This window comes from Triticum dicoccoides, chromosome 1A (genome assembly GCF_002162155.2).
Source record: "Triticum dicoccoides isolate Atlit2015 ecotype Zavitan chromosome 1A, WEW_v2.0, whole genome shotgun sequence".
NCBI classification, from domain to species: Eukaryota; Viridiplantae; Streptophyta; class Magnoliopsida; order Poales; family Poaceae; genus Triticum; species Triticum dicoccoides.
The window spans coordinates 83,874,044-83,888,389 of record NC_041380.1 but is presented as its reverse complement, the minus strand read 5'-3'; positions in this window follow the sequence as shown (position 1 = coordinate 83,888,389).

Genomic DNA, 14,346 nt, shown 5'->3' with positions numbered 1-14,346 from the left:
TCGCCATCCTTTTTCATTCCTCGGTTCCGTGTTGTTGCAGCCGGAGTACCGACAAGTGAATCATGATGTGTGAACTCGATACTCCTAGCAACCCCATTGCTTGGTAGTTAATGGACAATATTCTCATTCTTAGCATGCTGGTTATTGAATTATCATTCTAAGACTGATCGTGCTACCTAGTCCTTATTTCCGGTGCACTCTTCGATCAATGAGCTAGGATTGTGTCAATCCCTCATTTTTTCTTTTTGATCATATCATCTTGCCCTGAAAAGCAAGATTGTTCTCGAGCTTAGAGACATATCGATGGTTCGTGATTTTCCGTATATCTTCTCGGAAGTATTACCAGGTTGTCACCTGACTGTTATGTTGAGCTCGTGATCAAGTTGGTTTATCCTGTAAACCACCCCTTCTCCAAGAATCTGTGGGGATACCCCTGAGCTAGTTGGCCAAGCTGAACAACAACTTGGAGAGTTGGAAGATAAAAGCTTGCCTGACTTAGTTCGTTCCAAAGGGATATTCTTGTGTAGTGTGTGTTGAAGAAAGATGATATCTTCATCGATTGGTCCCTGTGGTCAGTTGTTGGACCTATTGTCTTATCAATCCTTTGATTTGAGTGTGGGCTATCGTCAAATCAAATCAGTACCAACGATGCTCGTAATGTTGTCTTATTCGTGGTTGATCCCTCGAGCATACACCATTACATCTTTGGTCTGACCAATGCTATCACCGTGTTCACTTAACTGTGGAATTCCACTTATATGGAAACCTGGATGAATTGTTGTTGAGTCCATGAGCAACATTTTTATCTCCTCCATGATGTTGTTGAACATTAAGCTAGTGTTGGAAACTTTTGAAAGCATTTCTTCATGCTAGTTCATGAAGCATATGTTCGGATGTAAGAAGTGACTTCCTCTTATACACGTGCATTTGGTGAAAGTTGCCGCCATGGATTTGAGAAAGTTAGTTTTGCTTCCTCTGGAATCATCCCAAGTCAGTCATGCATACGTGCGAAGTATTCTGTGGTCTGGAGACTTGCAACCTTCATTCCATATGTGTTCCGAGCACACCAAGCCACTGATTGAGTTGTTTAAAGATAAAGGAGTCTGTCCAAGGTGAACTCTTTGGACTTCCACGCGTGGAGACCTCGATGTCATTAATGATGGTTCCCCACCTGAACTCGGTAGTGTTTTATTATAAGACTACCACGTGGTCATGTTTGTCTGGGACAGCGTGTTCACATGTTTGTAGCAGAACCAGCTCATGTTTTGGAGCTTACTATCGTAGTTCATTCCCCGAGAATCTCGCAGCGTTGTCTCGTCGAATTGTGTTGCAAACTTTCATTTTTCTTCCTAGACTCGATGAGTCTGGAATATCCTGACACCAACCAGATCTGAATCTCAGGCAGATATGATGGTCGGAATATTTCCCAAGAATTATAATATTGGTCGCGCGATAACCGGTAAAGTGGATGTCGTGGCCAGCACCACCCAGCCGAAAGACCTATTATTGTAGTATCTTGATTGAAGAAGTTGGCCACCTCCCCATAGGGATTTCGTAGGATTTACTCCCTAGTTGCCCTATGGATTTCTGTGTTCCGAAGTCCGACCTTTTACTTGATGTTCTAGATATCAAACCATATCTATGAATGGGTTACACTAGCACATCAAGGAGAACATTAGAAGCGGAGTGCTAAATGTCTCTCGGTCGATCATCCAGATTTTATTTCCTTGGCCTCGCTAAGATGAAATCTGAGAAGTGTTATCTTCCTTTGCATCTGCATCGTCCATCATCATTCATCGTGGTAGCAAGTTGTGTTGCCAGGATCCTTGACACGGATATTGGTAAAACCCTGATGAATATGGAAATGCTCAAGTTCTTGAGAGCACGCACAAGCGCTACGTGTTATCATCGGCACTAACTGGGTTTGCTCTCAGTTTCCTCGGCAATGCTATGACCTATTCAAACAGTGAATTCACTCTCTATTGTTGGGTTCTTCCCCAGTTACCAGAATCATTCCCAGCATTTGCATTTTGTTCCCAGCTTGCACCGCCAATGTGTCATTCTACCATGGGTCTCTTCCATTTCCGGTGATAAGCAAATTCATCCATTACGTTGTCTTCAACAAGGTAATCCACATCATCCAAGTCCGAGTATGCCATTCTACCGACCCCCGCCAATCGATTGCTGTGATTTGCCTTAGGCTGGTATAGAGAGTCTAAATGATCTCTATATCAAAGGTAATTCTTTTTGCCACTTAAGGGGGTATCTCTACGAGTCACCTTCCCTAAGGTGTATCGTTATGGTATCTTGGCAACTCAACTCCTCGCTACTTGGACAACCGATCGCCACATTCTTAAGTCTGGAATTGTTGTCTACCTAGTGAACCTCGTCACCTGCTCCGCTCCATCCCTCCAGAGGTATGCTTCGTCTCTCAGCTCGAGAGATGTTGCTATGTCCCATTCCGTGAGTTAATCCTGAGTTGTTCGACCTTCGAGAAGAACGATTCTTTTAGGGTCTTTCCTTTCCTCTCGTTGTCATGACTAGCTGGAGTGCTCAGAACAAGACATCAAGACAATGATGGTGAATGAATCAACGTTCAACTAAAGTGCACCCTGGATCGTGAAGATTGTACTAGTTTGCGTTTCCCCTTTATCCTACCCTACGCTTGAATCTCGAGACGAGATTCTTGTTTAGTGGGGGTGAGTTGTCACATCCCTAGCTTCTGGTGCTGTCTAGTGTTGCATCTTGCTTGCATCATGTTTAAATTTTTGAAACTTGAACTGAGGAATTTTGGAAGCCTCAAGAACTTAAATAAAAGAGGGGCAAAGAACCCTGGGAAAATGCATTCAATGTTCCAAAATGGCCTTAAATAATGTTAGTTATATTTTGGCAAGGGTTTTGCACCAAACCAAAAATAATGAACATTTGAGGAATATTTTGAGCACTGAATTTAAATCATTATTGTATTTGAATTTGGAATTATATTCATAATATATGGGATATATTTTCAAATAACTCTGAAATGCTTTATGTGCTGTTGGAAAAGTCCATCTAGCAAATAAAAAAATATTCAGAGGAGTTTTTGGCATTGTTTGAATTTGTTTAAATTCAAAACAATGCCAAAACAAATTTAAAAAAATAGAAATACAGAATTAAAACAGAAAGAGAGAGAAAGACCCGTACCTGGGCCACTTACCTGTAGCCGGCCCAGCTTCTGCGCGGCCCGTTACTGTGCAGCCCAGCTGCCAGTCATCTTCCTCCCCCTCGCCCCGAAGCAGCTGCGTGCTGGACGCACGCGCGCCGACGCCGGCCACCTCCTGCTTCGCCGTGGCAGCCTCCCCGACTTCCTCGCGACGCCACGGAGACGTCCCCGACCCCCTCTCACTTCTCCCTCGCTCTCTGGACCTCCCTCCCCCTCGCTCCTCTGTTTCCCCTCCCGCGACCGAGCGGAGCTCGCCGTCATCGTCGCCGTACCCATGGCCACCGGCCACCCCTAGCCTCGCCGATGCACCCAGGAGCTCCGCCTCGACCCCCTCTTCCTCCCCACCGATCCACAGCCCTCCGGAAGCCCTGCATCGCCGCCATTGCCGTCGTCTTCTACCTCGGACCCGCCGGCCATCTTCGTCAATTTCGCCGGCTTCGGACCGTCCCCGACCTCGCCGAGCGTCCCCTCGTCATCGCTGTGAGTCACTGACCCTCTCCCCTAACTCAGCATGCTCCCCTCCGTGCCGTAGCGCCGTTCCCCACGAGCACCGAAGCCACCGTCCGCCATTGCTGCTGCACGCATAGCCTCCGTGCTCCCCTGGCCTCACTAAGCTGCTCTTAGTGCTCCCCATGTCTAGCAGGTGCTGCCCAGCCTCTCCATTTGCTCACTGATGCACCGTAGCGACGCGCCCGAGCACCACCGAACACCATCGCCGCCAAAGCTCGTCGCCGGCATGAGTTCCGGCGACCCCACGACCTCCCACTCGGTCCTTTGGATGCGCGGGAGCAAGGGCCATCCCCTGGTGCCCTCAGCGCGCCAAACTGACGCCTCTAGCGCAAGTCCGGCGTGCCCCGCCGTGTTCTGTGGTCGCCGTCGGCTGGTCTCCGGCGTGCTGACGTGGCGTCGTCGTTAGGGGCTAATGACCCTGTTAACTAACCCTGTGACACTGACAGTGGGCCCCGTAGCGGGTCAAAGCCCGGGTCAACGCGGGATTAGCCCCTGTGTCACTGACGTGTGGACCCCACACGTCAGGTTTGACCCGAGCCGGCCCCTGTTGACTTGCTGACGTCATGCCAACGTCATGCTGACGCAGTAATGCTTTCTGGATTTAATTTAATTCTGAAATTCCAGAAAAATGCCTAAAACTTCTAAAATTCATAGAAATTTAACCGTAACTCCAAATTAAATAAATTATATATGAAAAATTATCAGAAAAATTCAAGGAATCCATTTGTACCATTTTCATGCATGTTAGAACAACTTATAGGTGCTGTTTAGCACAAATCAATTAAATGGCATTTGAATAATCACATATGGAGTTTGAATTTGAATCTTGTATTCAAACCAACTTCATTTAATCTGTTGCTAGTTGCATTAGCTCAAAACACATTCATATTGCCATGTCATGAGCATGCATCATATTGTGCATTGCATTGATTGTATTTCTTCCTTGTTGCCGGTATTTGTCCCCTCTCGATAGACGTGATACCGATGATGTGATCGTTGACACTGATGAAGACTCAATGTTATCTTCAGAAGTGCCAGGCAAGCAAAACCCCCTTGTTCATTCCGATACAATCCTACTCTCTCACTCCTGCTCTCTTTTAATGCATTAGGACAACACCGATTCATCTGTTACTTGCTGCGGTAGTTGAACCCCTTTATCCTCTGCATGACCTGTCATTGCCACAGTAAATAGATGAAACCCACTAGCATGAGTAGGAGTTGTTTGAGCCCTGTTGTGCCTACTCATTCTTGCTTGTTTGTCATGCCTGCTACTGCTTAGAGTTGAGTCCGGTCTGATTCATCAGGGATGAATCAGAGGTGTGTGAACATGTCCTACTGTGTGTGAGCTAAGTGGTGAACACGATTTGGTAAAGGTAGCGGTGAGAGGCCATGTAGGAGTACATGGTGGGTTGTCTCATTGAAGCCGTCCTTAGGAACTGAGTTCTGTGTTTGTGATCCATGATTCAGCTACTACCATGCATTGGGCCCTGAAATATGACCCCGCTCGACTTCTTATTCACCCTAGTCCTCTGTCCAGGAGTTGCAAGTAGTTTCTGGTGTTTGTAGCTTACTGAGGCCGTGGACAGCGCTGACCGTAGGGGTGGGCTGTGATGCGGTAGGTACGTGGCACGGTGTACCGGATGCCCGTTTGGTATCTCGGGAACCCTGTTCACATCGTTTGGGGCTGTGAGCGAAACTCCGGCCGGATCTCCTCATGGATGGAACCCGAATAGGCGATAAACCTGGACTAGAGACTTGAGTGTTTAGGTAGGTCGTGGTCTACACCCACGTCGGCTTTCGCTTGAAGTCTGCCGAGCACATGTCGTGTGCAGACGCTAAGTGGTGGAAACATGTATGAAGAAGTACACCCTTGCAGGGTTAACATCATCTATTCGAATAGCCGTGTCCGCGGTAAAGGACTTCTGGGTTGCTTATATCAGTTCATAGACAAGTGAAAGTGGATACTCTAAAATACGCAAGATAAGCGTGAGTGCTATGGATGGCGTTCTCGTAGGGAGACGGGAGCGGATCCATAGTGGTGTATTGATATGGTGAATATGTGGACTCGTGTGCGCCACCTCAAAAGAGTTACTTGCAGTCGTAGTTCAGGTTAGCCACCGAGTCAAAGCTGGCTTGCTGCAGTTAAACCCCACCATCCCTTTGTTGATAATGATGCATATGTAGATAGTTCTGATGTAAGTCTTGCTGGGTACATTTGTACTCACGTTTGCCTATTTTATGTTTTTGCAGAGAGACTTCGGTCTCACTAGTAGTTCCGCATGGACTTCGACGTTTAGCTTGATACCTCAGCTACGATCTTGTGCCCTCGGCAGGATCCGATCGATAGTCAGGCTTCTCAGCCTTTTTCATTTCTAGATGTCTGTACTCAGACATGATAGCTTCCGCTTGTGCTTTGACTTGTATGCTCTGAGTGTTGGGTCATGAGACCCATGTTTGTAATGTCTCGCTCCTCGGAGCCTATTAATTAAATACTTGAGTCGTAGAGTCATGTTGTGATGCCATGTTGTATTTGCACATATCGAGCATATTGTGTGTATGTTATTGAAATGCTTGGTATGTGTGGGATCTGACCATCTAGTTGTTTATCTTTAGTAGCCTCTCTTACCGGGAAATGTCTCCTGGTGTTTCCATTGAGCCTTGTAGCTTGCTACTGCTCCGGAACACTTAGGCTGGCCGGCATGTGTCCTTCTTCGTTCCTGTGTCTGTCCCTTCGGGGAAATGTCACGCGATGAATACCGGAGTCCTGTTAGCCCGCTACAGCCCGGTTCACCGGAGTCCTGCTAGCCCAGTGCTACAGCCTGGATTCACTCGCTGATGACCGACACGTTCGATGTTGGGTCATGGATGCCTGTCCCTGTAAGTCTGTGCCACTTTGGGTTTACGACTAGCTATGTCAGCCCGGGCTCCTTATCATATGGATGCTAGCGACACTGTCATATACGTGTGCCAAAAGGCGCAAACGGTCCCGGGCAAAGGTAAGGCGACACCCGTGGGAATACCGTGCGTGAGGCCGCAAAGTGATATGAGGTGTTACATGCTAGGTCGATGTGGCATTGAGTCGGGGTCCTGACACAATAAGATTTACGACTCAGAGCATCGGCCATGACATTAGCCTTACCAGGGGTATAGGATATACTGCAGTTGTACTTAGCAATAGCTTCCATCCATCGCTGCTGACGGAGGTTCAGATCTGGCTGAGTAAACAAATACTTCAGACTCTGATGATCAATGAAGATCTCGCAATGATTACCAAGAAGGTACTATCGCCATAGCTTCAGTGCATAGATAACAACAGCAAGCTCGAGGTCGTGAACTGGGTAGTTCTCTTCATGAGGACGCACTTGACGGCAGGCATAAGCAATCACTCTGCGCTCTTGCATTAGGACACAACCTAATCCTTGACGTGAAGCATCGCAATAGATGACAAAGTCCTTGCGAGAATCAGGGGGAGCAAGCACTGGGGCAGATGTCATCTTATCCTTGAGTTCCTGGAAACTTTCCTGACACTTCTCAGTCCAATCAAACTTAATGCCCTTGTGTAGTAGATTGGTCAGTGGCTTGGCGATCTTGGAAAAGTTCTCGACAAAGTGGCGATAATAGCTGGCTAGTCCGAGAAAGCTTCTGACTTGCTTGACAGTATTCGGAGGGGTCCAGTCAAGAATATCCTGCACTCGCTCTGGGTTCATGTCAATACCATCCTTGGAGATGACATGCCCAAGGTAGGTTACTTCAGGAAGCCAGAATTCGCACTTGGAATACTTGGCATAAAGTTGATGTTCTCGAAGCTTCTCTAGAACAAGTCAAAGATGTTCAGCATGTTCTTCGAATATACCAGGATATCATCCAGATAAACTACGACGAAGTTGTCGAGGTAATCCATGAATATGTAGTTCATCAGACGAGAGAATGTGGCTGGAGCATTGGTCAAGCCAAAAGACATGATGGTGTACTCGTAAGAACCATAACGAGTGACGAATGCGGTCTTTGGAATATCCTCTTCACGAACACGGATCTAGTGGTAACCCAACCTCAAGTCGAGTTTAGAGAATATCGATGAACCAGCCTGTTGATCATACAGATCATTGATCCTAGGAAGGGGATATTTGTTCTGAATTGTAGCTTGGTTGATAGGACGATAGTCTTGGACCAAACGATTCGTTCCATCCTTCTTCTTTACAAAGAGAGAAGGTGCTCCCCAAGCTGAGGAACTTGGACGAATAAATCCACTGCGAAGAGATTTATCGATTTCCTCCTTAAGTTCAAGGAGCTCATGAGGCGGCATCTTGGAGGGTCATTTGGCAATAGGAACAGTGCCTGGTTTCAAGTCGATGACGAACTCGACAGCCCGAGCAGGAGCTATTCCTGGAAGTTCTTCTAGAAAGACGTCTAGGAAGTCGTGAACAAATGGAATCTTTTCAATTCCCTCAAGAGGTGTTGCGTTCAACGCATTCAAGACATAAAGTCGTGCTTCAGCGTTTTGAACAAGTTGAGCATGGTAGCTTACTATCTCATTGGAAGGATGTAGGAGGTGAACGACCTTGGTGGCGCAAACGACAGAAGTAGTATGCACTTTCAACCATTCCATTCCCAGAATGAGGTCAATACTGGAAGACTCCAGAATAATGGGAGAAACAAGGAATTCCAGCCCTTCAATCTCAACGGGAATGTCATGACCAATCATGGTAGTTTGACATCGGCCCGCAGGGGTGCGTACCACTATCGGGGTGTTCATGGGCTCGCATCGAATGTCGTGTGTGTATGCAAACTTTTTTGACATAAATGAATGTGATGCTCCTGAATCGAATAAAACAAAAGCCGGTATTGAATTAACGAGAAGAGTACCCATCACATTGGCAGGCTGGTCTTGAGCTTCATTCAGATCAATGTTGTTAGCCTGCCATGACCATAAGGTCGGGCATTATTGTTGCGGGGTTGATTGTTACCATGACCCGTAGCAGGAAGAGACAGTTAGTTCTGATTCTGAGGACAGTTCCTGGAGCGGTGACCTGGAAGGCCACACTTGAAGCATATACCATCATTGGGGTTGGGATCAGGAGCTTGGGGTGGTACAGCTTGAAGAGGCTACCTCTGCGGTGGAGGAGGCAGACGAGGTGCAACATAGGACTGTCTTGGTGCCGGTGCAGTTGGGCGGTACATGTTGTGGGGGATCCATATCCGACGCTTCTGCGCTGATGGGCCTGAAGATGAGCCACTGTCACGGTTGCGCCCGAGGGATCCCTGGTGTTCCTAAAGACCAGTCTCAACATGAATATCCTTGTTCACTAAGGTGGCGAAGTCGGCAAAGTCATGAACGAGAAGTGCTAGCTTGATATCAGGGTGAAGTCCATCATGGAACTTTTCTTGCCTATGAGCATCAGTTGCAATGTCTTCTTTAGCATAACGAGACATATCCAGAAATTCCCGCTGATAAGCATCTACAGTATTGTTGCCTTGGGTGAGGTTGCAGAACTCTCGCTTCTTCCTCTCCATGATTCCCTAAGGAATGAAGCGGGCACGAAAAGCATCTTGGAAATCCGGCCAAGTGATGAACGTTCCCGCGGGTAGGGTACGTCTGTGGCAGTTCCACCATTGAGCAGCGGGACACTTCAGAAAGAATGATGCAAAGGCGACTTAGCTAGCAGGGGCCACACTAGCAGACTCCATTTCATACGTGATGTCACGGAGCCAGTCATCAGCATCAAGGAGCTGAGTTGAGCTGCGGTAGATGGTTGGGTTGAGACGCAAGAAGTCCTGCAGAGTTACTGGGGCTGGCTGTTGATTCATATTCGGACGAGGAAACTAAGCCATCATTCCTTCCATGAACTAGCGATTCAGCTCAAATTGTTGTATCATTCCGGCAAAGAATTCGGGCGGTGGTGGATCGTTGGCACCACGGCCACGACTAGCGGGTCTAACCATCCTGCTAACATGTAACAAGGGGTAGTTCAGCATTGAGCATTTGCAAAGACAAGGATCATTCAGGATGAAACATGCATAATGAAAGAGGTACGATGGATACCACTTCGTAGTCAACACGACAATGTGTGTACTATTCAGAATACTATTCTAAGAACTATGGCTTATCCAACTTTGGGGTGAACGTGGTCACGGGATCCTAATGTTAGAGTTAGTAAATTCGTTTAACCCGAATGGAAGAGAGATCAGAATCCAAGAGTAAAGATTGAGGAGTAAAAGATCCTAATACCACCCAACAGCAACGTGGGCCCGTAAGACACACAGCCATGTTAGTAAAAGTTTTTTTGTGACTAGACTCAACTTCGGCCAAGGAGTTGGAAAGGGGGCTACCTACAGGCAGTCGGCTCTGATACCAACTTGTGACGCCCCCGATTTGACCGTACACTAATCATACATGCAATTGTGTACGATCAAGATCAAGGACTCACGGGAAGTTATCATGACACAACTCTAGACACAAATTAAAATAATACAAGCTTTTTATCACAAGCCAGGGGCCTCGAGGGCTCAAATACATAAGCTCGAATACACAAGATTTAGCGGAAGCAACAATATCTGAGTATAGACATAGGTTAAACAAGTTTGCCTTAAGAAGGCTAGCACAAAAGCATCTACGATCGAAAAGGCAAGGCCTCCTGCCTGGGAGCCTCCTAACTACTCCAGGTCGTCAGCGACCGTCACGTAGTAGTAGGCACCCTCGGAGTAGTAGTAGTCATCACTGGTGTCATCTGCCTCCTGGGACCCGTCATCTGGTCGCAACAATCTGGTATGGGGGAAAAGAGGTAGCAAAGCAGACGTGAGTACTCATCCAAAGTACTCTCAAGACTTACATCATATCTAAATTAAGTATGCATCTGTATCAAAGGAAATGGGTTGTATCTATGGACTAAACTGCAGAATGCCAGAAGAGAAGGGGAAAGCCTAGCCTATCAAAGACTAGCATCTTCAAGCATCTTGCAGCATATATAAGAGTACAGAACAACATAATGTAAAATAGTAGTAGTGTTATCAACCTCGGCTAGAGATCCTTTCTTGACTCCCTGGGAGAAAGCAATCCCAAGGCCATACTATCCAGTTATCACCTCAAGTATCTAGTTCTAATTGTATCGAACGGTATACAACTCCAAGTGTCCGTTACCGTAGGACAGGCTATCGATAGATGTTTTCTTCCTTGGAGGGGTGCACCAACTTACCCACCACGCTCGATTAACTCCGGCCGGACACACTTTCCTGGGTCATGCCCGGCCTCGGCCAAACAATACGCCGCAACCCGACCTAGGCTTAATAGAGAGGTCAGCACGCCAGACTAAGCCTATGCCCCCAGGGTTCATGGGCCATCTCCCAGGAACTCCTGCACGTTGCATACACGGCCGGTGAGCGGACCTAGCTACCTCCTTAAACAATGTAGGAGCTTACGCAGTCCAGCCCGGCGCGCGCCGCTCAGTTACTGACATCGATTAAGCTTCAGTTGATGCATACTACGCAGAACGCCCATACAATGCCCACGTGATGGTTAGTGCTATCAGGCCAGAGGCCCCTCGGATCAAATATCCAAACCGTTAGTGCGTTTGTAGTGTGGTCACGAGCAAAAGACTCACGAAAGATGTGACCCGTTTGCCCCATCTCGAGTACTTGTGACAAGGGCTAAGAATGCCCGACCATGCCTCGTGTTCAACTCTCGGGTACCCTACAGGTCAACCCGTCTCCACATCACTCACGGGTACCCCTCGGGGTTGACCCGCCTTTCCAAGTAACAGCTGTAAAGTCCAAGTATCCGTGTGTCCAAACATCAAGGGGAAAACCCGAGGAATCACCCCCGGTGAATTCCACTCGATGTAATCATCAAGGTGAACGTAAGAGGATCCACCCTCGAGGTTCACACTTGAGGGGTTCCACGACAGAGCCATATCGAAAGTGGTTAAGGAGGAAATCATCCTCGATGACTGAGGGAGTCCTGGATTAGGGGGTCCTCGGACACCCGGACTATATACTTTGGACGGACTATTGGACTATGAAGATACAAGATTGAAGACTTTGTCCCGTGTCCGGGTGGGACTCTCCTTTGCGTGGAAGGCAAGCTTGGCAATTCAGATATGTAGATCTCCTCCCTTGTAACCGACTCTGTGTAACTTTAGCCCCCTCCGGTGTCTATATAAACTGGAGGTTTTAGTCCGTAGGACAGAACAATAATCATAATCATAGGCTAGCTTCTGGGGTTTAGCCTCTACGATCTCGTGGTAGATCAACTCTTGTAATACTCATATCATCAAGATCAATCAAGCAGGAAGTAGGGTATTACCTCCATCGAGAGGGCCCGAACCTGGGTAAACATTGTGTCCCCCGCCTCCTACTACCATCAGTCTTAGACGCACCGTTCGGGACCCCCTACCTGAGATCTGCCGATTTTGACACCGAGATTGATGCTTTCATTGAGAGTTCCAATGTGCCTTCACGTAAAGACTTGATGGCTCCTTCGATCATCGGCAACTATGCAATCCAGGGTGAGGTTTTTCTCCTCGGACAGATCTTCGTATTCGGCGGCTTCGTACTGTGAGCCAACTCGCTTGGCCATCTAGAGCAGATCGATAGCTACGCCCCTGGCCATCAGGTCAGACTTGGAAGCTTGAACTACACTGCCGATATCCGCGGAGACTTGATCTTCGACGGATTCGAGCTTGTGTCAGGCGCGCCGCACAGTCACGACGAGCATGACTTAGCTCTGCCATCGGACGGTGTTTGGGAGATCGCACCTGCGGTTACTCCGGCCCTCAATCCGGAGCAGATCGTGCCATCCGAGGACGGGTGGATGGACCCCGCCACGGAGGCTGCACACTCAGTGGCGATAGAGCCGAATACTGACTTCACCTCCTATGAGACCTACGTTATGGACCCTTGGATTCGTCCCTAGCCACAGGCTCCGAACCGCCTACATTCGTGCCTATCCAATATGATTGGGCACCGATCATGGATTTTACATGCGCGGATATTTTTCAGCAATCGCCCTTGGGCGATGTGCTAGATTCATTGAGGACTCTCTCCTTGTCAGGAGACCCTCGACCGAACTATGTCCGGCTCGAGTGGGAAGCGGACGACGAAGGAATTCGTTCCCCACCAACCACCCACTTAATAGTCACTGTCGATGACTTAACCAACATGCTTGATTTCGGCTCTGAAAACATCGACGGTATGGACGACGATGCAGGAGAAGAACAGGAACCACCGCCCACGGGGCGCTGGACAGCCACCTCATCATATGATATATACATGGTGGACACCCCCAAAGAAAGCAATGGCAATAAGGCAACGGAGGATAATCCCCTCGAGAAGCAATCGAAGCACCAGCGTCATCGACGCCGCTCTAAGCCCCGCCATAGCAAAAGCAGCGATACCTGCACAAGAGACAATAACGCTGCGGACAGTGCCAAAGACGAAGACAATCCCCTCCAGCCAGGCTTCGAGCGGGAGGATGGTAAAGCGAGCCCTAAGGAACAGGCGACAGACGGAGAATCAAGGGATGACAATTACATGCCCCTCTCCGAAGGCGAGGTGAGCCTCAGCGATGAAGAATTCATCGTGCCTGAGGATCCTGTCGAGCAGGAGCGCTTCAAGCGCCGGCTTATAGCCACAGCAAAAAACCTGGAGAAAAAGCAGCAGCAGCTTCAAGCTGATCAAGATCTGCTAGCGGATAGATGGACCGAGGTCCTGGTAGCCGAGGAATACGAACCCGAGCGCCCAACCAAAAGTTACCCAAAGCGCAGGTTGCTACCCCAACTCGAGGAGGAAGCATTAAAGCCTACACTACCAGCGTATGATGCGGATGACCGGCCACCTCGTGGCCGAGACAAAGTGCCATATCAGCCCAAAGTCCAGCCCGCACCCCGTCGCCAGTCAAACAAAAACACCAAGGCCTGGGGCTACACGCAGGACCTGCGAGATGTATTGGAAAACAAAACAAAGCAGGACATACAAGATCGATCTACGGATCACGGGGGTGCGCCCCAACGCGTGACGACGACCATCACGCCGGATATACTAAAAGCAAACCGGCCAGGCCGAATACAGCAGACAAGACTCGTATGAACTGCGTCGTGATATAGCCCGGCACAGAGGCGCCGCACACCCCCTATGCTTCACTGACGAAGTAATGGATCAAAAATTCCCAGAAGGGTTTAAACCCGTAAACATTGAATCATATGATGGCACAACAGACCCCGCGGTATGGATTGAAGATTTCCTCCTCCACATCCACATGGCCCGCGGTGATGATCTACATGCCATCAAGTACCTCCCACTAAAACTCAAAGGACAGGCTCGGCATTGGCTGAATAGCCTGCCGGCAAACTCCATTGGCAGTTGGGAGAACTTGGAAGACACATTCCTTCACAATTTCCAGGGCACTTATGTGCGACTACTGGATGCGGATGACTTGAGTCACATAACCCAACAGCCCGGGGAGTCAGCCAGGAAATTCTAGACTCGGTTCCTAACTAAAAAGAACCAAATTGTCGATTGTCCAGATGCCGAGGCCTTAGCGGCATTTAAGCATAACATCCGTGACGAGTGGCTCACCCGGCACCTCGGCCAAGAGAAGTCGAAGTCCACGGCAGCCCTCACGACACTCATGACCCGATTTTATG